The 22,281-nt window shown below is 43.0% G+C and overlaps 1 long non-coding RNA gene across 2 annotated transcripts; it reads right to left on the reverse strand.

Annotated features, from left to right (window-relative positions):
* Positions 1–2,325: 2,325 nt before the first annotated feature.
* Gm46048 lies at positions 2,326–5,396 on the reverse strand. 2 transcript variants are annotated; one of them, XR_001778617.1, is made up of 3 exons: positions 5,097–5,396; positions 3,937–4,337; positions 2,326–2,556 (listed from the first exon to the last, which is right to left on the reverse strand). It is a non-coding gene; the product is annotated as a predicted gene, 46048 (long non-coding RNA). The 2 variants fall into 2 exon arrangements; XR_001778616.1 differs by having other exon boundaries at positions 3,060–4,337.
* Positions 5,397–22,281: the final 16,885 nt, after the last annotated feature.

Below are 22,281 nucleotides of genomic sequence, written 5' to 3' on the forward strand. Positions count from 1 at the left end.
TTACAGGATACCAACTGCATAAACTATAAAAGCCTAGACCCAGGAAATCTCCCATCCACACAGTTGGCTCTCAACATTGAAACAGAGTTAGCCAACTCAAATTTGGGAGAGAATCCAAAAGATTTGAAAGGATTGTGTTTCTGGAGATCAAATTGATCAATTTCAGAATCTATACTATTAATATCAGAAAAGTGACTGGCTTGTTAGTACTTTCAACTGTATTTTATTTATATAGTCTTTGAAATCTCATGCATGTCCCTAATAGATTTTGATAGTATCCACTCCCCATTCTCCTCCTCAGACTTCTCCAAGACAGCATCCTCTGCTTTCCTCTCAGTTTCATAGCTCACTTCCTTTCATTTTTATAGTTAGGATCTTTCTATCCATCGGGGCAGAGCAGACAGAATCTATAGCAATGTCCTAGGTCCACGAAAACAATTTTGGAAGTGTAAGTGCTTCTGTGGCCATGATGACTCGACTTGGATGTCCCCGGATTCCCAGAGGTCAAGATCCACTCATCAGTGTCAGAACACCTAACCTTTACCAACAAGACTGTGGACACTTAGAGCTGGGACTGGGAGTCAAGAGCAGATGCCATGCTGAGAAATTTCACAGGGCTGTGAATACTGGGGAAGCCTCAAGTTAACACAGGGCTCCGTTCTCCATTCTAGAATCTCATAGCTGATATATCTAGAGCTCTATTTTCTTTTTCTGAAGTATAACTCCCTGTTAAAGACCTATCTTAGAGTTAAGCCTGCCAGACCTCATCTTCATCAACCACCAGCCTTGTGACCCATATGCAAGACATAAAATCATTTCTAACCTTCATCTTCCCCTAAAATAAAGGGAGGAGAATAGTAAATGGAGGTACTATTGGGAGAACTGATGGGCTCAGAAAGTGTTTAAGCTATATAATGTAATACCTAATGTATAGCACTTGGTACTTTGACTATTGTTGTTTAAGGGTTGCTTTTAAAGGGGGCAGTAGAGAATACACACAAAGGATGAGCCACTTATTTTAATATCAATAGTATTATTTTCCTTGGTGTTGTGGTCAAATACCTAGAAAAAACACTAGGGGAGAAGGGCTTATGTACAACTTGAGAAGGAACATAGTCCCAGCATGGAGGGTAACATGTCCCAGCATGAATGTGAAGCAGCTGGTCACATGACATCCATATGACTGGAATGTGAGTGTTCAGTTCATGTCCTCTATTTCATTCACTCTGGGCTTCCAGCCTATAGAATGTTGGTGCCCACACTCAGGTGGGGTTGGACCATCTCAGATACCTTCACAGATACTCTCAGAGGTGGGTATCCTGGCTGATTCTAAAGCCAGTTAAGTTGGTAATCAAGAAGAACCATCACTGAACCTGGAGAGATGGGTCAGTGGCGAAGAGGACCTGCAGCTCTGTCAGAGGAGCAGAGTTAGGTCACTAACAAAGTCATCAGGTACCCTAACCATCTGTAATTCCAGCTCTAGGGGATCAAATACCCTCTGTGGGCATTTATATGCTTGCTTATACACACACACACACACACACACACACACACACACACACACACACACATACACACACACACACACACATACACACACTCCACACACAAATAAACACACACAGAGACACACACAAAATAAATCTTAAGATAAAAAATATCCACCATTCCAACTATCAATGACCCTGGTTGCTAAGTTACTGGAAATTCTTCAGTTGGCTGCCACTCACATGGTTCAAAGGCGGGGCTACTGGCTGTCACATTTGTTGACATAATCTAAATGTGTTGATAATGCTATATGCTTTTATCAAGATCAAGCGTCCACTTTAACATTAAAACATTGTCTTAGCCAACAAGAAACAAGAAAAAGAGCCATTTAACATGAGCTCTTGGCTTTTGTCCTTGGTAGAAAAAATGTAAAGATTTTTTCGAAATGCTCTAACACTCTTGCCCCAGTGAGATGTTAATAATCGTAGTGAAGAGTGTGTTGTTTTGGAGCTCACCCAGAAAACGTCCCTGTTCATAGGAGGCACATAATTCTATTTGCCATGTATTCTGCCAGGCTTTGGACCGTTTGTTATCAAACTTGCATCAAATCTCTTTGCAGACACCTTCCTGTGATATAATTAAAAAAATCTCTTATGTGAGTTAAACTGTACCACCCCCACCCAAACAAACTGAACTCTGAACTCTGGGTACCTGTGAATATGACGTTATTTGGGACTAGGGTCTTCACAGATCTGATTAAGCTAATTCTTCATCACTGTGCTATGCAGTTATACTGACTCAGAGTGGGTCATAATATACCTGGAGGCCTCAGAACAGGAGAGACACAGACACACAGAGAGAACACGTGATCGTGGAAACAGATTGCAGCGATTGTATTTCCAAGCCAGAGAGAGAACCAAAAATGTCCAGCAAGTCCTGATAAACATGTGAGGCTTGTTCCTTCGTCCGTTTTAGCAGTGCAACCCTGCTAGTGACACCTTTATCTCAGACGCTGAGCATGGAGCTGTGAGGAAATGCATTGCTCTTCTCGGAAGCCATGGGAGCACCCTAGGAAATGAGCATAATCCATGATGGAAAGAAAGGAGGGATTTAGTTTTAAAATAATAATAAAGGACTGATAGATAAGGTGTTTAGGGAAATATTTGTCTATCCCAGATGCACATATTTAAAGAATTATGCATATAAGGGCTATGCCACCTCAACCCACTGTTCCCATTTCTGGAATCACAGCTGTTCCCCCATTCTGGAAAGCTCTTGCCCTGGTGAGATGTTAATCTTTCTAGTGAGGGTTGTGTTGTTCTGGTCCCCACCCAGGAGACAGGCTAGCTCATAATAGGTACATAATTCTTTATGTCGTGTTCTCTACAATGACCTCAGTTGTAGGAGGCACCTTTACTCTGTGTGCATGACATTAAGAAAGATTCTACTAAGTAGCTCTGACTAACAATAGGAGAGAGCCACTGCCCAGCCTCAGAGATGTTAAACTGAATAGAAAGAAGAACTTTAGAGATGGTAAGAAATCGCAAATGTTTGAATACAAATGATCTTACATAGGATGCTGGTCTATAAAAAAGTCTCCTGGCCTTTGTGCAGACCAACACAGAAGCTTCAGCACTGACCCCAGACAAGGTCCTAGGACTGTTAGGTCATCGTGTGTACAGAGTAGGAGGATGAAGGGATGGGTCAGGCCAACATGTCTGTACCAGAGACCCTTGTGACCATTTCCAAGGCTTATGACAGTGTCTTTGAACTTCAGAACCCCAGCAGAAGTTAAGGGTCATGTGATCCACTGTATATTCCAACTTTTGGGCAGATTCACTTTCAAGGGAGAGGCTTGCTTTTCTCTCCTTTTGGGGGGAGGTGCTTTAATGCAGACAGTGAGAGACCGGAGGTTCAGTTAACAGATCAAAGGGTAATTAGTACCACAGCTAGGATCCAAACAAGCTTTCCAAATGACTCTAGTGATAAACTCGAGTCAAATTAAAGAGTTCGTACTTAAACAATCGCTAAACAGAATTAAGCCATAGTGACATTCTGTGATGAATATTCTCAAAGATTGCTGAAACTCTGGACCCTCCACTGAGAGACAACGTATCTCCATTCTGAATCCCGGGACACTTTTAGATGACTAAACTACTACTCGGTGTGTCAGAGGAGTGGGCTGGGCTCCTTTGTGGGCATATTCTGAAGTAATTTGCTGTTGACTTAAAGCCTGGGAAAGAGTAAGCACTGATCAATAGTGAAATCGGCCTGGGTCTTGGAGACTCAATGAAGGTGGTTTTGAAGCCCATCACAGCACTTGGTTCCTGTTATTTAGTGCCACAAGTTAATACCTCAGCAGTAGTCCAATGCCTACTGTCTATCAAATTGTTAGCTGAAATCTTTTAAAGTTTGTTGGTATCGTCTCAGAATAGAGTAGCGCCTTACAGTGTGCTTGTTGCAATTGACCAGCTGATTTGACGCTATTAGCTTGGAGGCTGGCATAAACCAGATTCTGTGGGAGCCATCCGTGGCGCTGAGGAAGAAGCGGCACAGATGAGGCTCTGGAGAGTGGGCATGTTCACTGCTATAGATGCTGTCTGTCTCTCTGGATGCAGGCTTGCACCTGGTATTTCACATCTAGCAAGATGAGACACCGTCCTTAGAATTCGGAAAGCAGTTGTTGATGTCGTGGGGACTCTGCAGGAGAAGACACTCCCAGAATGGGGATGGTATCAGTCCACAAGGTAGACATAGAACCACTTGACTACCCGAAAGATGGAACTGATCTTTCACAATACTTTACCCAGGTTGTCAATGGAGCTGTGGCTTCTCAGGGTCACTTCCAACTGGAAGGAGAAAGAACAACAGATTTAATGTATCACAGAGTGGAGCTCTGACCCTGAGTGCATCCAACCTGTCCTCGGGGCTAGGACTTCCCCCAAATCAACCCACACACACATGGAAGCATTTAAGTAGGGGCAGAATGAACTGCTGCAATGGAGCACAATGCTTGGTTGTTTGGTACACTCTGGAGCAGTAAAACCATTGGCCTTAAAAGTCTCCCAGGTCTGCTCTGGTAACAGATCCTATTGCCTAACGGCTTCAGTTGTGGCAAAACTGACAAAGCTTCCTGAATCCTCTGAAAACTGTGGGACTTGGGGTGTGAGTGTAGATGGTAAACACTCAGCATCCAGCAAGCCTTTCTACTCAACACTGGTCCCCAATTTGTATCCCTACTTGGTTCTCTGCAGTTATGACTGGGTCTTCATTTGGGCCCCTGGTCCCTCTAAGTTCTTTCCTGCTTGTTACTTTCACGTGCCTGAAAGGGAGCTCAAAAGAGTAAGTGGGACAGGTGTTGGTGGTCCTGTGTCACATGTTAGAACGCCTCTCACTTAGAGCCAAAGAACCCCTGCAGTGTCATACCATGGAGACAGAATACAGTAAAACCACTAGACTCTTAACTGCTGCTCCAAATTTCTCCATGCCCCATTCATATTAATAAAAGCAACACTGAGACCCAAAGCTGGGGATCAAGCCTCGCTGAGCAAACTCCCCAACAATTTAAAAGTGCTTGGACTTGTGCTTGGCTCACAGTAGGTGCTTACTTGGGGGCAACGAGATGAATGATCCGAGCTGTTTGTCTCAATCATGACTTCGGAAGGAAAGCTGGAAGTCACGTGAAATGTAAGAGACAATGCGGTGTGATGACAGAAAGGGCTGCCCTTGCGCAGCTGCCTGTGATCATTGAACAAGCACACGGAAAGTACACTCCATTCTAAATCAAAGGCAGGTGGGCTCCTGAGGCACGGGGTTGGCACTGCCCGAGGGTTGAGCTCTCCAGGCAGTTGGGTCTCACTTCCCACACCTTCTGCTAGGAGATAGCAGTTGGCCCTTAACACTGCGGATTCTTCAAGACCCTTGGAACATGTCTGAACACACTTTACATCCTTGATCTCTAGTCCCTGGCTTCAAATTCCACCGCAGTGCTTTATCTATATGAGATAATGAGGTTTAAGTATGGCAGGTTTTATCACCTCTACTTTAAGGCTAAGGAAAAAAATAGACAGAAAGTAAACCGACTGGGACATCTTCCCCTCTTTTTTTATTTTAACAAGTCTATTTAAATAATTAAATAACCTACTCCACAGTCCCACTGTCCCAGTGTGAGGGATGACTTGGTAAAGGCTATAAGCAATGCGCTGCCCTCGGGAAGAGAACATTCTAGAGAAGAGAGCCAAAGGGAAAGTGAGTCCACATCACACTACTGAGTTGGAAGTCCGATGAATAGTGAAGGCAGAGAACGATGTTCCCAGGGAAATCTAATTGAGAGAACATAATCAGAAAGCTGATCTGAAATACTAGATGGGAAAAACTATTAGAAAACAAAGACACAGAAGAAAGAGGGAGGGGGAGGAAGAAGAAGAGGAGGGAGAGGAGGAGGAGGAGGAAGAGGAAGAAGAGGAGGAAGAGGAAGGAGGCAGTAGAAGCCTTCAGAGGAAAATCTAACTTTGTGAAAATGGCAAAGAATGCCTGGTGGAAGAAAGAGCTCATCATAAAATCTGATTTGGGGAAGATCTGAGGCAGTCTGAAGAAACAGAGTGAATCCCAGGGGCTCCTCTAGGGGAATAAGTGAAAGCAAATGTGAGGGGAACAGAGAGGCAGAGAGGCTGGAACACATAGCTTGGTAGGTCTACCTTCTCCTACAGAGCATAGCAGTGTGGGGCAGAGACTAGAGAGCGGAAGGATGGATGATAGAAAGGACTAAGCAGAGAAGCCGGCTGGCTAGTTGGGACCCTTTTCAGGTGGGATAAAGAAAGATGGTAGGTAGAATATTTCACCAGAGTCAGAAAGCTTGCTAAGACCAAAGCCAGCTGAATAAAAGGGCACATAATGGTAGTCTTACCACTCAGGCAGGAGAATTGCCAGTGCTAAGTCAACTTGGGCTACATAGCAAGCTCAAAGCCAGCCTAGACTAGATAACGAGACCTTGGGTTTAAAAAAATATCGAGGGCTGTGAATGTAGCTCAGTGGAAGAATACTTGCCTGGTGTGTTTGAGGCCCGGGTTCTATCCTTGGCCCTGGAGGAGAAAAGGCCTGCAACCAGCACTAGAGCCTGCATCTTTTTTGAAATGAATCCATGCTCTGATGGTGCCTAGAATGAAGGGAGAACACTTGGGGGGAGTGGGGAAGTCCTCAGGAAAATACGCATAGAACATTGTATTCAAGCTTGGTTCTTAAAAGTTCCAATACCATGACTACTTGAATCACTGTAACAACACAGTAACTGTGTTTAATAGTATTCATGTCAATTGGTTTGAATCTGCAGCAATGTTTATATTTAACTTTTTCTTTATTTTGGTAAAGCATAATTAATTTAGGATTTCTTCATGTTTATGCATAGCACTCTTAATGGAAAATCTTTCAGAACCTCATTAGGATCCATTATGATTTTTATTCCCTCTTAAGAATCTATACATGTTCAAGTTTGAGCAATCCTGCTCTCAGTCACATGAAGTAGGGGTGGGCCTACTCTAGACTGCACAGCTAAGGGTTTGGGTGGAGTCAGTGGGAAGACAGAACACCATAGGAAGGAGTCACTTTCCTTTCTGGTCAACTCTTGGAAGATGGGAAATCTGCCAAAAGTGAGGATGTAAAGAATGGGCTTCCAGAATATTAATGTGATGCTAAGCCCTCCTCACAGCTGGGTATGTCTCTTAGCTCTTCAGACCAAAAGACAGGGCATTGTTCTTCAGATCTCAGCATCAGAAGCTCCTCCAAGTCCAACCAGCAAGTCCTTCCTCCCACACTAGGCCAAATGTAGATCCCGAGTCTCACTGTTAAAATAATTTAGCATAGAGCCAAGCAACATGCTCCTAGGAAATATTATGTCTTTAACCTGAAACCTTGTGCTGAGCAGAGAGCTGCTCAAACTCTAGAGCCTGCCAGCATCTCAGGTCATAAGTTTTGTTCAAGACATATACTAACTCCTTAGGTAACTGGGAAAACAACAGCCATAATACCTTTAAAGAATGGTGCCCAGACAGCAGAGGAGCAGTACAGAAGAGTCGGCCCAGAACACAAGAACAGATGAGGGCTGATGTCTTTATAATGTTTAAGATAGAAGAGTCCATCCAAAATCCAAGAGATCACGAAAGCCTGGTGCGTTAGCCCTTGGGAGAGGCAAGGCAATAGGATAAACTTCTCTTGCTTTGCTCTGAGAATTGCCACTGACCCCTACCACTCATCCATTCTAAGGCACACAGAGCACCTACCTTCCATGTTGCTGTTTAGTGAACATTAAATACCACTGCACACAGAGAACAGCCAACACGTTTGATAATTCATTGGCAGCAGCAAAGCCGACCATCTCCGTGCAATGCAAATTGCTTTGGCTTCCACGTGGCTCCTGTCGCTTCAAGTGCTGATGGTAAATAGCCTTCCTCGGCACTGTTATCAAGTATTCATCCTAACAACATTAATTTACAATGTGCTTTCCCTCTTTACATTGTGCTGCATGACTTATTCACAGAGCTGGCCCTTTAGTGACACAGAGACTCAGTCTATCATTGTCCTCGCCTAATATCATTCGGTTAATGGAAACTAGAGCAGAAAAGGATCGTGGCTGGGCTGTTTCTATGGGAATGACTGGGGCCAAAGGAAAGGCGTCTCCTAGAAAACCTTGCCTGTCTGTCTGGATTTGAAGGGAAGAAGCCATTAGAAGTATCTGAGTCAAATGAGTTTATGCATGGGAGGAGTTGCTGGCACTGATAACACTGAACTGTCTACTGTAGTAGCACCTGCCAAACCCAGGCTTTCTTGGTGGTGCACACTTAACCACATCTCTTCCAAAGTGACCTTCCCATGAGGACCATGTAAGGCACATAGAGGGCCGACTTGAGTGTGAGACCTGGAGAATGATTTTTTGGGTTGTAACTTGGATCTACCATTCCCTAGACAAGGTGACCTGGGACAGATGACTTCGCTTTTCTGTGACTTAATGGCACCATCCTTATCACTTCATAAGGTTTGTTGGCCAGGATGGGCTAGAAGCATGCGACTTGCCTCAGCCAATGAGAATGGAGGACTACGCCCCAGTGTTGGACCTTCCCTCCATGGCAGAGATTAAGGAAGTGTAGTATACGTTATGCTGTAACTTCTGACATCCTTGACAGATGTCAGCTGAGATCCTTGACAAAGAAGACAGGAAGCCAAGCTCTGAGCCAGCTATAATGTTGCAAGAATGAGCAGTAAATAACACTTTGTTGTTATACCCATAAAAATAAACTGATAGTAACTCAGCTGAAAGCTGTCTCTGAGCATCAGGCCTCATTCTCTATTTTTTCCAGAAGAATTGAAAACTTGGGAAAATGTACCAACACCACAGAGCAGTGGTGTGCATATTGAAGACCAAAGTCTTCCAGTAGGCCAGAGGGAGGCTGGGAAGAAATATGAACTTACTATGAGGAAGGCTTACTGAATGGTCCAAAAAACCCCTTCCTATCTTGAATCAAAAATTGTGCATACCCAAGGAGCTGAAGGGGTCTGCAACCCTATAGGTGGAACAAAAATATGAACTAACCAGTACCCCTAGAGCTCGTATCTCTAGCTGCATATGTAGCAGAAGATGGCCTAGTCGGCCATCACTGGGAAGAGAGGACCCTTGGTATTGCAAACTTTATATGCCTCAGTACAGGGGAATGCCAGGGCCAAGAAGCAGGAATGGGTGGGTAGGGGAGCAGGGCAGAGGGAGGGTATAGGGAACTTTTGGGAAAGCATTTGAAATGTATATAAAGAAAATATCTAATAAAAATAGAATTGTGCATAAATTAAATTTAAAAACATATAAACCGTACTCATGGGGTCTATATTCTAGACTATCCTAATCTGTTAACCATGGTGGTTTCTACCTTCAATATTAATATTATTAAGTATCAATTATTATTATACTATAAAGATCATATGACCTATGACTGGATCTAAGCAACTACATAGTATATAAACAGTAAGTGTAAATCAGGGGCTGCAGAGTGCCCTCGTGCTTGCTTTATCCCCTTATTCTGCCTCTTGGTGGGTAATTACCCTGACTGTTTAACATTTTTGGGACCAGGAAACCTTTCCTGTTGACCTGACCCCAAACTGTTAAGCAGGCTGCAGAAGCTATCTAGCTCATTCATTGCTGGTATCTCCAGCCATGGATGAAATGCACAGAGCAGTGGGCATTATTATTTCTACTACAAATACAGATGGAGAACACTCCAAATGGACAGTAGTGATATTGAGTGTGAAGGCAGCAAAGAGAGAAAGAATTGCCCCTGTATTTTGAGAGAGGATTTAGCAACATGTAGTCAGATGCTAAACATGATCTGGCAGGCATTCTCTAGCACTCTGCAGAGAAATCGGAACCCTGGAAAGTAAAGATACATATTCAAGAGTACTCATTACAGCATATGAAATTGAACCAATCTATAATGAACTTCCATGGGGAATTGGTTAAATAAAATTTCTACTTCAATTTGATGGAATATTGCATTACAAGATAAAGTTGTATTATATGACCCACTTTTCCTTTTGCTCATTTTATTCCATGTGGGCTTGACCCCATGGGATGGTGCTGCTCATAACTCCTCTCAGTTAGTCATCTCTAGAAATAACCTCACAAACATACCCACAGGTGTGCTGGACCAGTCTCCTAGGTGATTCTAAATCCAGCAATACTTTGTCTTGTTCTTTATTGTGTGTTCCCAAAGCCCAAGCTAGCATCTGGTAAAGAGCTGGTGATCGTTGAGTAATTGTTGGAGACAGTAATAAATACATGCTAAACAAAATATTTTCATGATAGAGAACAACATTCTTGTCATTTTAAATAGCATTTGATTTTTTGCTTTAATATGTGTACATATATGAATAAATGAAAATTATTTATCTGAATAGATAACAAATGAATATACTGACACATCAATGATAGGTTGATTAGATGGATAGATGATTGATGGGTAGAGAGATAAAGATAGATAGATGAGAGAGAGAGAGAGAGAGAGAGAGAGAGGCTTATCTACACAGTAATGTCTTTGCCCTTAACTGGGTAGCATGTGGCTAATGGAGTTTTTTTCATCTTACTTTACATAATCGTTTAATTGTTAACATTATAGATTATTTTTCTCTTTCTTTTTATTATTTTTCTTGAATGTATCAAAATCTTCAAAATAATGTAATAAATAATAATTCTTTGACTCAAAGATCCTAAGAAGGCATATAAGATTAGTAAATAAGACTTACCATCAAAATCTCACCCACTAACTTTCTTTGCCCTCAAAGAAAGATTTTCTTTCTGCATCCCACCCCTAACCAGCCAAATATACCAACAGATGTTGGTGGGTTGGAAAAAGACAGTCTACAGAGTGCTTCCAGGGCTCAGCTCAGCAGGTAAGTGTGGCCTTTATTGTTTTCAAAGCCTATTAAGCTCTGGAGAAATTAGTCCATAAGGGGAAGAGAAATTTACAAAAACATCCTCTAAACAATTGCCATTTTGGTGAAACTCTAAATGTATCATGGAAATTATGGCTCCCAAAAATTATACCAAGTTATATAGAGCATTGTGTAAAGCCCAGCCCAAAACAAACTGTGAGACTATGAGAAAGTTGTTAGAATTCTAAACTCCAATCCTTCATCTGTAAAAGGACAGTAACATACCAGCAGGTATCTAACAGTGCCTACCATACCCCTAGGTCTCAACACTTAGTACAACCAAGATCTGATGTCTCACTCACACAAAATTCAGTATTGATGTTCCCAGTTGGTTATGTGTACCAGTTGGCTTTATATGAAGCAGTGTGTCTTAACGTGAGGCGCATACATAGATGAACCTACATCAAAGACTTAATGTGAGTGTGTTTGGGGCTATGACATCAGACAGTGCCTGAGAATAGTTTCCCATCACTCTGACAGATGTTTGACTTCATTTAAGGGAGAAATGTTTGTTTTGGCTCATGGTTTCAGAGGACTGCCTTCTATAGCTACTCCTCCCATGCCCCATCACCCGTACCTAACAGCACAGCATCATGGTGGTGGGTAAGCACCTTCCTGGTGAACAGGAAACAGGAAACAGGAAACCAAAGCCAGTGCTCAAGATGGCTTTTTCCTTTTCCTCCATTTTTCCCCATTGGGATTTGACCCTATAGGATAATGTTAACAACATCTCCCCTTCAGTTAACCATTTCTGTAGTTATCCTCACAGACACACTCAGAGCTGTGCTTCATCAGTCTCCTAGATGATTCTAAATCCAACCAAGTTGACAGTGAAGATTAACCATCACAGAGAGTTAAGCAGAAGAGAAGGAAGAATTAATACAAGGATGCTTTGTTAAGTTTTCTGCTACTGCCTGGTGGGTATGGGATCCCACAGACTGAGAGAACTTAGGAAATGAGTCTCATGACTAAGTGTCTTATAGCATCATGGCAAGGCATTTATCCACCAGCTAGAATCCTCATGAATCCAAAGTCTATTCCCATTGGGACTTTCACACTCTACCACACCAGAGTTATCTACTTATGTACAGAGGAGCTGTTTGGTTGAACTTTGTGGAGAGCTGGTAACCACAACAGAAGCTGGAATCGTGTACACATGAGACCTTAAGGGTCTAAAGGAATACATTTAAGCTACTTCATCCATAAATGAACTTCAACATCTTCATGCATGGCTACTGCAACATAGGACAGAAAGAGTAAAAGAAGCTGCAGAGCCTGGAAGCAGCATATGTCACCATACCCACAATCCAGTGACTAGATTTGGTCATATACTTCATCATCCTCCCATTAAAGATGATATAAAATATAATATAATAGCCCTGTGAACCCAGGGGAGAAAAGCAACGGCTGGGTGAACACAAAGCCTTGGTCCTTCCAGTGGAGACACTGGTTCTTCTGGAACGCTGAGGTCAGAGACATTCAGGAACCAAGTGTTCTAGGCACATTGTTAATAACAGGCCAATGATAGCACAATTTATCATCTGCAGCATGGAAACAAAAGAAGCTTAAAGGCTCTCCTCTGTGAGGAAGTAAAGACCTTGTCTGGCAAAGATCTGACAGGAAAGTTGAAGGGTTGGTGTGGAATATGTTCAAACCACCAGTTTATGGTTGTATTCCCTCTTGTGTGAAATTCCCAAAATGGGCCAAAGTTTGTATATAGGAAATCATCTTTATCTCTACAGAATTAAGTCACCTTTGCTGACTCATGTATATATCACATTCATACTGATTGTCTCTAACGTCAAGGGATCAATTCCTAATCAGGCAAAACAGCTTTTCCCAGGGGTTCAGGAGAAAAGGGCATACCTGGCTCTTATGCCTGGATTTTCTTATCTTGCCATTAAACAAAGGCAAGGTGATCTTTGTGTCTTGGTGGAGAAACAGGTTAAGTGTTTGATATCTGGTATTTACATCTGTGATAGGTACTGTCAAGGATTAGTTTGGCCAAATTGGTAAAGCCTTGCCTCTGGATGTACCTATGAGGGTATTTCTGAAAGAGGCTTTTAAATGAATAGATAAAGATCTGACCACGTTGGATGTAGAATTTCACGTTCAAAAATTTTAAAACTCACATGTCTTACTTACAAAGAGCAAGAAGGCATGAAGAGAAGCATGGTCTCTGGGAGGGATAGTCAGCTATTAGCAGCTTTGCAACTGAAGTGTCCTATCTTAGAAGCCATTTAACACTTGGGGCTTCAGGTTCCATAGCTGTTAACTGGTGACAAGTAGCACCATTCTGCTTATAGGACTTTTCTAAGGATAGACTGAACGTGCAAAATAGTGTGGCCCATTGACCGAGAGTAAGGACATTCCAGCCAGGTTCAAATCTTGCCCCACAACTGACCAATCGTGTGGTTGGTAGCTACAAAAGTGCTCCCATGACTCAGTCTCCCCGTGTATAGTACAGAAGTGGTGTCAGAACCTATTTCACAGGGTTGCTGAGGTAAGAAATGATTAACATTTCTAGCCTCTTAGATTAAGTGTTGCATGTATATATATGCATGTGTTTTTGTATGTATATATGTATGTATGTATGTATGTATGTATGTATGTATGTATGTATGTTAGTTAAATAATGGAAATGTCTGATGAATAGGGGGGCTCATGGCTGTAATCTCAGCATTTGGGAGACAGTAGCAGGAGGATCAGCAATGAGACTGAGGCCAGTCAGGGTTACATAGTCAATGGATGCTAACCTGGTCTACTGAGTAAGACCCACCCCTGTCCTATGCAAAGCAAAGAAGAGAGTGCTTGTAGTCTAGGAGGCTTCCACCTCAAACAAAACCTCAGTGACCATCAGGTGGTTGCCTATTGTTCTCCAGCACCTACAGATAGGCCTTCTTTTGAAAGGGTATCATTAAAACGGATGTTTCAAGTAGGAAATTAAACAAAATGCTTGGGTCATTCTTTACCCGAACTACTTGCAACAAGATGGGTGCCATGATCCCCACACTGCCAAGCTGCTTCCCAAGAAAAAACACACTATCTGAGCATAGGTTGTTGAACTTTCCCTAGAAAGAGTAAGTAAGGTAACAATGATAAGCTTTATGGGTCAGGCAATTTCTTATGTGCATGCTTAATTCCACCACCTTAGCCCATACACGGGTATGGACAGGACTACAGTAAGGCCAACTGAATGAATGAATGAATGAATTAACATGAATCCATTACTTCCATAGAGCCTTACTCCTGGATATTATGACTTGACTTTCATACTTCATGAATGGTGACATATTCCCTTGCTTTTCCCAATTTTTTTTTTAAAAGGCACCTTTAAAAAGGTGAAAATCATTCCAAGCGTATAGGCTACACAGAAAGAAATAATGGAATGGACTTGGCCTAGGGGTCATCGTTGGTCAACCTCTATACATTAATATTTGACACATGCCTACCAGAGAGTAGGGGCTCAGCAGTGGTTCTTGGTTGATTTCTTTGGTAATGACATTAGCTAGAGTGCACCAGGCAGTGACTTTTCCACCCTGCAGTGTAGGGCACACAAGGCACACAAAGCACACAAAGCACACAAAGCACACAAAGCCACCCCATCTGAAACTGTGCCTTTTCCTCCTGTCCTTCAAACAGCTCGTCTTGACCTAAGTTGGGGCCAAGAGTTGGGGTGAGGGTAAAGGAACAGACTTGAATAAAGTTGATGCCTTCAATGGCTTCCTAAACACTAGTGGCTGGGACCCAAAACTGCCATCTAGGAAAGGACTTAATAAACAGAGAACCTGTAAGGCAGTTCAGAATCTGATTTTGCTATAAAAGCATGATTTCAGTGGCTCTGTAGCTGTCCCTAACCTTTTAACACTGTCTCCTGTGAGTCAAGAGATTCTGATCTTGTAACTAAATTGACTCCACAACGGGTTTGACATTCTCCTGATATGTCTGCCATTGGGCCCAGCCCCCTCCTTAACACTTCCCATCAAATCTCTTTCTATATAGGTATAGAGACAGACAGATATATACATACATACATACATACATACATACATACATACATACATACATACATACATGGATCACACACATTCTATATCATTTCTCTATATTGAAATATATGTATTTTTAATTATTCTGATGAAGGTCACAATCAGGTCCCTTTTACCCCACACCTAGCATTTGGTTTTTGGTGGTGGGGGGTTGTGGGTTTTTTGTTTTTTTGATTTTTGTTTGTTTTTGGCAGGAGACATCTTCTCTTTAATCCTAATGCTAATATTTGAAGAAATGACCACAGATTTTAATCAGTCATTTGAATCATGCCAGAGTTTGAGTGTGTTCTCAGGACAGTCAATCGTGACATGGTAATCAGGGCACTTCTTTTATTTTCTTCTGGTCATGGTTTTACATTTTTCTTCCTGGAAACAGCACTGTTATAGACTCTTGGTCATGATCTCAGAATAAAGGGCCAGGAGTCTCTTGGCTGGGGTTAAAAGCAGTGGCTCTGCAGTGCAAGCCTTTCTGGATGGCACGACCTTGGCCAGATCCTACAGAGTGAAGGAAGAGCCACTGTGTTCTGACGCCAGAATCCCCTCTGGGCATGTGCCTGCCTACACAGCAGTGCTCATGCGTGAGGAACACAGCCCCAGGGGTTGGGTTGATGAAATGGGATTGTATCTGTCACCTAGAGCTGAGGACAAAATATGACCAAGAGGAACACCCTCTTCCAGCAGAAACAGACAGTGGGGGTGGTGGAAGGACTAGAGAGGAGAAAGAATAGAAGAAGAAGCAATGACCAGATTTCTGAGGAGCCAAATGAAGCTGTGGTCTGGGAGACTCTAGGTTCTGGTCCTTTAGAAGACAGAAGTGCTTAGAAAACAGTCCCCGATACAATTTGGAAAAGAGAGCTGTCACAGCAGACTTGGGCAAATAAGTAAATCCTCTTACTAATCTAAAAGTCCTGTGCTTCACAAACAGGTGTGTGGGAGAAGAAAAGAAAGACAGAGGGATAGAGAAGGAGAAAGAAAGGAGGGTGGGGGGTGCTTCTTACAGGCTACTCTTTGAGACTAGAGATTATTTTCAAGTTCTGCTTAAGAGTATTGGTGTCCTAGAACTCCAAGAGCATCTTGTGGACACAAGACTGAGATGAAGAGTCTCAGGGTAAATGGACAGCTAGCTTGAGTAGCAACAAAGGTGTTACACTCTGGGGGGACATTTCCTCCTAACTGTCTCATGGCTGTCTGTGGGGGCGGGGGGAGGGGGGATTCCTAGGTGTCACAGCATATGCTCTGCCTGTATTCTCAACTTCACTGAGGAAGGAAATATAATAAAATATTTTTTTTTTATAAAATCTTAAAAAAAGAAAAGGAAAGAAGAGAAAAGAAAAGGAGAGAAAAGAAAGAGGAACTGAAATTCAATTCATTAACCACAATCTTCTTCCCAACTAATAATTGCGGTTGATAAAGACCTAGCAAAGAACATGAGAGAGGTTTACTTATTGAAGTAGTGTGGTCTTACAAATTATCAAAAGGCTTCAATAATAACGATGTTAAAACATAGTACATTACACATGTAGCCTTGTGAAGCTCATCATGACTCTAGCTGACCATCATTGATAGGTGTGAATACTGGGACTTAGAGAGGGGCAGATGGCTTGCTCAGACTCACAGTCAGTCCAGAATGGAAAGGAGTGGCGTTTGAATCCTGGGCAATCTCTCCAACAGCAGAGTTCTTGTGCTTAACTCCCAAGCTATGCCATTTTTAATGCAATGATATATATGTGCTTCAGAGGGATAAACTAAGTAAAATATAGGTCACCTCAATAGGATCTAGCGATGAGGATAATCTATAAATGAATAAAATGAAACAACTGCTCCTATGAATACACAGCAGATCAAGCCTCAATCTGTGTGTGCTGTTAGGTCACTTCTGTGAACTGTTCTACAGGGAAGTGAATGTACACACATGTATCAGAGTGCATGTAAGGACATGTTAGCCTCAAGGAATACTTCCTGTAATAGAGCTGTACATGGCTCAAGCTTTCAGAGGTAAACAGACCACAGTGTGGACTGGTGATCAGGACTGTCTCTAGAACAGGAGAACAAAATGTTCTGCAGCATAGAGTCACAAACACCAGGTACTGGTTCAGGGACCAGAAGTAGTTCTAAATGCCTGGGGCATATGGGACATAAAGTACCAGTTAAGGAGTGAGGACAGATGAGATTGCATATATAGGCGGATGTCTGGGTTAACTATCAGACTTTGGGTTTTCGGGTAGAGAGCCTCTGAAAGCATCCATGTATCTAATCCATGTCTCTGGAGCAGAATAATACGCCTGATGAAAAACGGACTTATGGAGATCAGACAAAATAGACTGGTGTGTACAGTAGAAATATCTAGAAACATTGGCGTGGCCAAAGTTTGGGTTCATGCAGGTTCATAAATCTGTGGTTGTCCATGGGCAGATCAATAATGCTTTTCTCATTTTTTGTTTGTTTCTATGACCTAGCTTTTCCTAAAACAGTCATTCAGAAATTACCTATAGAATGGGTGCTCAGGAAGGGAAATACTGTCTGTCTGTCCATCTGTCTGTCTGTCTGTTTTGAGAGATGGGATGGATGTATATGTGTCCCCAGTCTCCTATTTCAAGAACTTCCTTTCTGCCTACAAGGAATGGAGCACACTAGCAGGCATATTCTACTACCTGTATATCACAGACAAACCTGACAGGACCAAGGAGACCACTTGGTCTAAGATAAATAGATTCTCTGACAGAACAGAAGTGGGAAATTTGCAGATAAATGTAACTAACCCTCACCCTGTATCAAAGACGCTTCTTTTTTTAGGCAGATTGATACTATTACAGAAATCCACAACGGCTCAAAATACTGACCGTGGAGTGCCCAGCCTCAACTGATACATCTACAACAGAACCCAGATACCTAAGTCTTAGGGAACATCAAGAAAGAGGGGAAGAAAGATAATAAGAACCAGGAGGCCAGGACATCTGCTGCGAAATAGTATCTTCTATTTATGACAGGGAAGCTGCCCCCGTGTAATCTCAATAATATGGTAGCATTAAAAATACCCACACAATGGCAACACTAGCTGGCATTATCAGCACTGATGAAGACATCTCTCCAAGATGAAGAATCATCTCTCTGGGTTCTATGAGATTTTTGCATCTTTTTTGTAAACTCATTTTTTCCCTTGACTTTTTTGAGTTTAAGAAATTCACATTTAAACAAACAAACAAACAAACAAACAAACAAACAAACAAACAAAACACAAAACAGTATTAGAGCCTACCCAGAAGGCCAGTGACCACTAAGAGTGTGAAGACCAAGAGACTGGACAAACCGTATCAGGTATTATCATTAAGCCGTATCCCTAAATCGGAACACCCGGAAGGACCTCCATTTGGGGGGCATTTTCTCTAATAAAGTGGTCCAGTTGCCTAAACCAATGCTGCTTTGATCAAACCAGTGCTGAAATCATGGCTAAAGTGTCGTGGCTAAAGATTCCGTGGAATCACCACAGAGAGCCCTCTGATAGATGCTTGTCATCCTCCTTTCAGAAGCTTTGTTAAGCCCTTGTCCCATGCGAATCCCTTCTTTCTTGGCCTGCAATGAACTTCACATTTGTGTACACAGCAGCATAGCAGCCAGTCCACAGCTGTCACTGGGCTTGTGCCACCATCTTCCTCTGTAAGCAGGGTCACCTGGGAAAGGGACTCCACCTGCATTGAATCACAAAGCTTTTATCAGTGAATATCTTTTAGATTTTGTCTGTCTGTCCATTTGTCTGTCTGTCTGTCTACCTAGTGCCCAAAGTAACAGTTTCCTTATGACTTTCCCACATGGTAGCTTTTGGTTGACAGTCCTCCTCCTTGCCTTCACCTCTCAGACCCCCAGCCCTCCCTAAACCCCTCACCCCCAATATTCCCCTTCTAGTTTTATACCACACGAGTATCTTTCAAATGCCTTTAAAGAGACATTACCTGCCTCCATGTGCCCTTTAAGGGAACTGGATAAAACCCATGGGTAGAATCCTCACCATTGTTACTGAAGCTTCCCTCCAAAATGGTGTCAACAAGGGGAAAAGAGACAGAATCACCTCAACCACGGTATAGAACCCATAATGCCTCCTGAACAAACTGTCACTCTTGATGGTGTTTTTCGTTCCAGATTGGTCCATACTATATGTCAAAGAACTCAATGAGATGGAGATTCTGAGCTCCCAGGAAAAAAAAATGAAGGGATTGGCATGCTGTTTGCTTCCCTTCTCTTCCCCTCTCCCCTCTCCCCTCCTCTTCTTTCTTTGTTTCTTTCTTTCTCTTTTTCTTCCTTTTTAAAGATGGGTTCTTAGTATGCAACCCAGGCTACCCACAAGCTCAGGATCTTTTTGCCTCTGTCCCAAGTGCTGCTGGCATTGCAGACATGCACCAACATACTTGCCTGCCCTCTGGTCAACCTCTGCCTAAGGTGCTTGAAGACAAGCATCTGAGCTGCCCTGAGCCCCAGGGCCAGTATAAAGACCTTTAACCAGATTCTTTCTGGCCAACAGTGAAATACAGGGGGGGGGGAGGGCACTTCTGTCCCCAGGGAAATCATTACCTTCTTTAGAATACAAGAGAAAGTTTTCTGATGGAGAAATATAAAAACTGGGAAGGTTGGCCAATTGATTTCCTAACCAAATGGACTCCCATCAAGGTCTTAGTGGTCCCTCACTGTCACCTCTCCACTGACAGAGGACACTTGCAGAAAGAAACTCTATAACCTCTGGCTTATGAAATGGTGCTTCTAATTAATTAGCATAGACTGTTCCTGAAAGAAGGAAGTATAGGGTGGGAGTCACGGTCATTTCATGGTTTTTACTAAAACACCCCATCCAGAATATGCTCTGAGAATCTTCCATAACAAATCCTTCCGATCAAGCTTTTAGAAAATTGTAATGGAATGCAGCCCCAGCTCCTGAGTCCTCAGGGAAGGGGTCATCAGAACCTTATCATTCCTGGGGCTTGCGCTGTACGTGTACAGGAGTACTTCTGGAAGCTGAGACCTGAGAGGGACACTCCCAGGCAAGAAGAACGATAGGCTCCATATTCAATAACTGTATTTGTTGGCTGCCTGATATATGCTCGGCTCCTTCGCAGCCGCCATGGGAACATGGAATAAATATAAAACCAGAAAAATGGTCTTTTTTTTAATGCTTTATAGACATTCCAGAACTTTCAGTTTACGAGATAATTTCTTTTAATGCTAACAAGAACTGTCTTAGGAGACAAGCAATATGAGTAACTGGCCCATTTGTCAAGTAGGGAAATAGAGGCTCAAAATGGCACTTGCCATCATCTGAGAAAATGATGGAGGAGGGACTAGACTCCTAGTGTGATTACGGTTAGCACATTGGTCCTTTTATCCCCTGAGCCTCCACTTAATAATATACAGTGCGGGAGGTGGGAGTCGGGGAAGCGTACATTGGCAGAAACAAGTCAAGGTTACAATCCTTGAAGCTCTATCCCACAATCCAATAAATTACAGGAGTGGCTTAAGGCGGAAAAAGCAGTGTGAACCAGAGGCTCAGAGTAGGCTTCACAAGAGCGCAAGCTCCTGAGGGTGGACCATGAGGCATGAAGATGGCAGTCCAGTGATGGGAATGGAAGCTAAGATGAGATGCTTCTGAAGGAGCGGGGAAGCTACCCAGAGAGCAAGACGCACAAGAAGGAAACAGAACAATGTTAAAACCCAGTCAGTAGAAACCCTCAGAAGCCAGACAACTTCCAGCATGGTGCCCCCTGACATGGGGGAGGGGAACCCTGCCATCCCTGTGTGAAGTTCCTCAGCAATGCAGATGGTTGGTGCTCCTGAGAGAAGGGCAAGTGGAGGCCAGAAAACAGTGTGACCTTTGGTGCTGGAAAGAAAATTTGCAGGTGGGTCTTATCCATGTCTGTGAAACTCCACACTGGTTTCTATCATGTGCGTGGCTCTCCTAGCCACAAACATTGTTGGGCCAGAATAAAATTTGAGTAATTGGAGGAGTGGAGGGGTCAGGCCTTGGGGCCTCTAGCTCTTCCAGAACAAATCATCCATTGAACCAGATGATCTGTTCCTGAGGTAGCAGGGTGAGGCCACCTACTCCTGAGCTGCCCGGCTGCCTAGAGGCCATCGCTAGCCTTAGAACAGTGAAGAAAAGTCAAGGTCAGAAAAGGGGGAAATGTTTTCCTGCCTCCCCCACCCGACCCACTTCTTCACCATCCACCTGCTTCATCCACCCCCGGTCCAGTACCAGCTGCCAGCTTCCAACCAAGACTCTCCCTCAAACTGCCAGGAGATGGCTATCCAAACTGTCACCCCGCGATCAGATGAGGAGTCATGTAACTGACAGCACCTGAGAGAGCTCTCATTTGGATTAAATCAAAGTCTTTAAATATTTATAAAGTTCTGGTATCTAAAATAGCTAGTGTCTGCCCTCTGCCTAGGCTGTTGAAATAGAGGCCTAGTGGATTGTAAATGGAACACACATCCGAACAGCCATATATTTTGTTTGTAAGAGTGTGCCATAGCATAAGAGAGGGTGCGTATGTGTGAGTGTGTGTGTCTGTTGAAAAAAAAACCCACTGCATTATGTTAAATATCCCAAGGGCTCAGTATAGAACATGACTGGAATGGATACAGACCGTGAATAACTTTTTTCTATCTCATTAGATGGTCTCAGTTTTGAAATCTGTTCTGAGTGTGGTAAAGTGTGCAGCAGAGCTGTAGATTAACGCACTGAATACATTCTGCAGTTCTTGATGTGTTTCATAAAAGGTCCATTTCAAAAGTGTGCTGTATTATAGGTGAACACTCTCAGTAAATAATCTTGTTACAGAAACCTAAGCAATTTTTACAAGGCGTATTTCTGGCTGACTGAACAATTTATTCTCCAGATGTCACATTGTATTTTTCCAATATAAAATGAAACAGCTTTTTTTTTCCCTTTTAAGGCCGACTGTGTTGCTTTGTCTGAGTCTAGAACAAAGGATCTCCCCTTAAGGAGGCTGATGCCATGTTAAAGCCCATCCCTTTAAAATATACACCTCACCTGGGAGGGGTCAGCAGCACCATCGCTTCCCCATTCCGAGACAGTACTTGACAATCAAGTAGGATGACCCCCTGGGTCATGTGGTCTAAGAAAACGGACTGGTTTCTTTAAAAAGCACAAGAGGACAAGAGGAGAAGCCCAGAGACTGAGCAGCAGCCTTGAGGGGAAAGAAGGGAGGAATGGCGGGTGAGGAGGGTTGGAAGAGAAGGGAAGGGGAGAATGGGAAGGCAGCGTAGGCCTGGG

Source organism: Mus musculus, chromosome 8, assembly GCF_000001635.26.
Source record: "Mus musculus strain C57BL/6J chromosome 8, GRCm38.p6 C57BL/6J".
Lineage (NCBI taxonomy): Eukaryota > Metazoa > Chordata > Mammalia > Rodentia > Muridae > Mus > Mus musculus.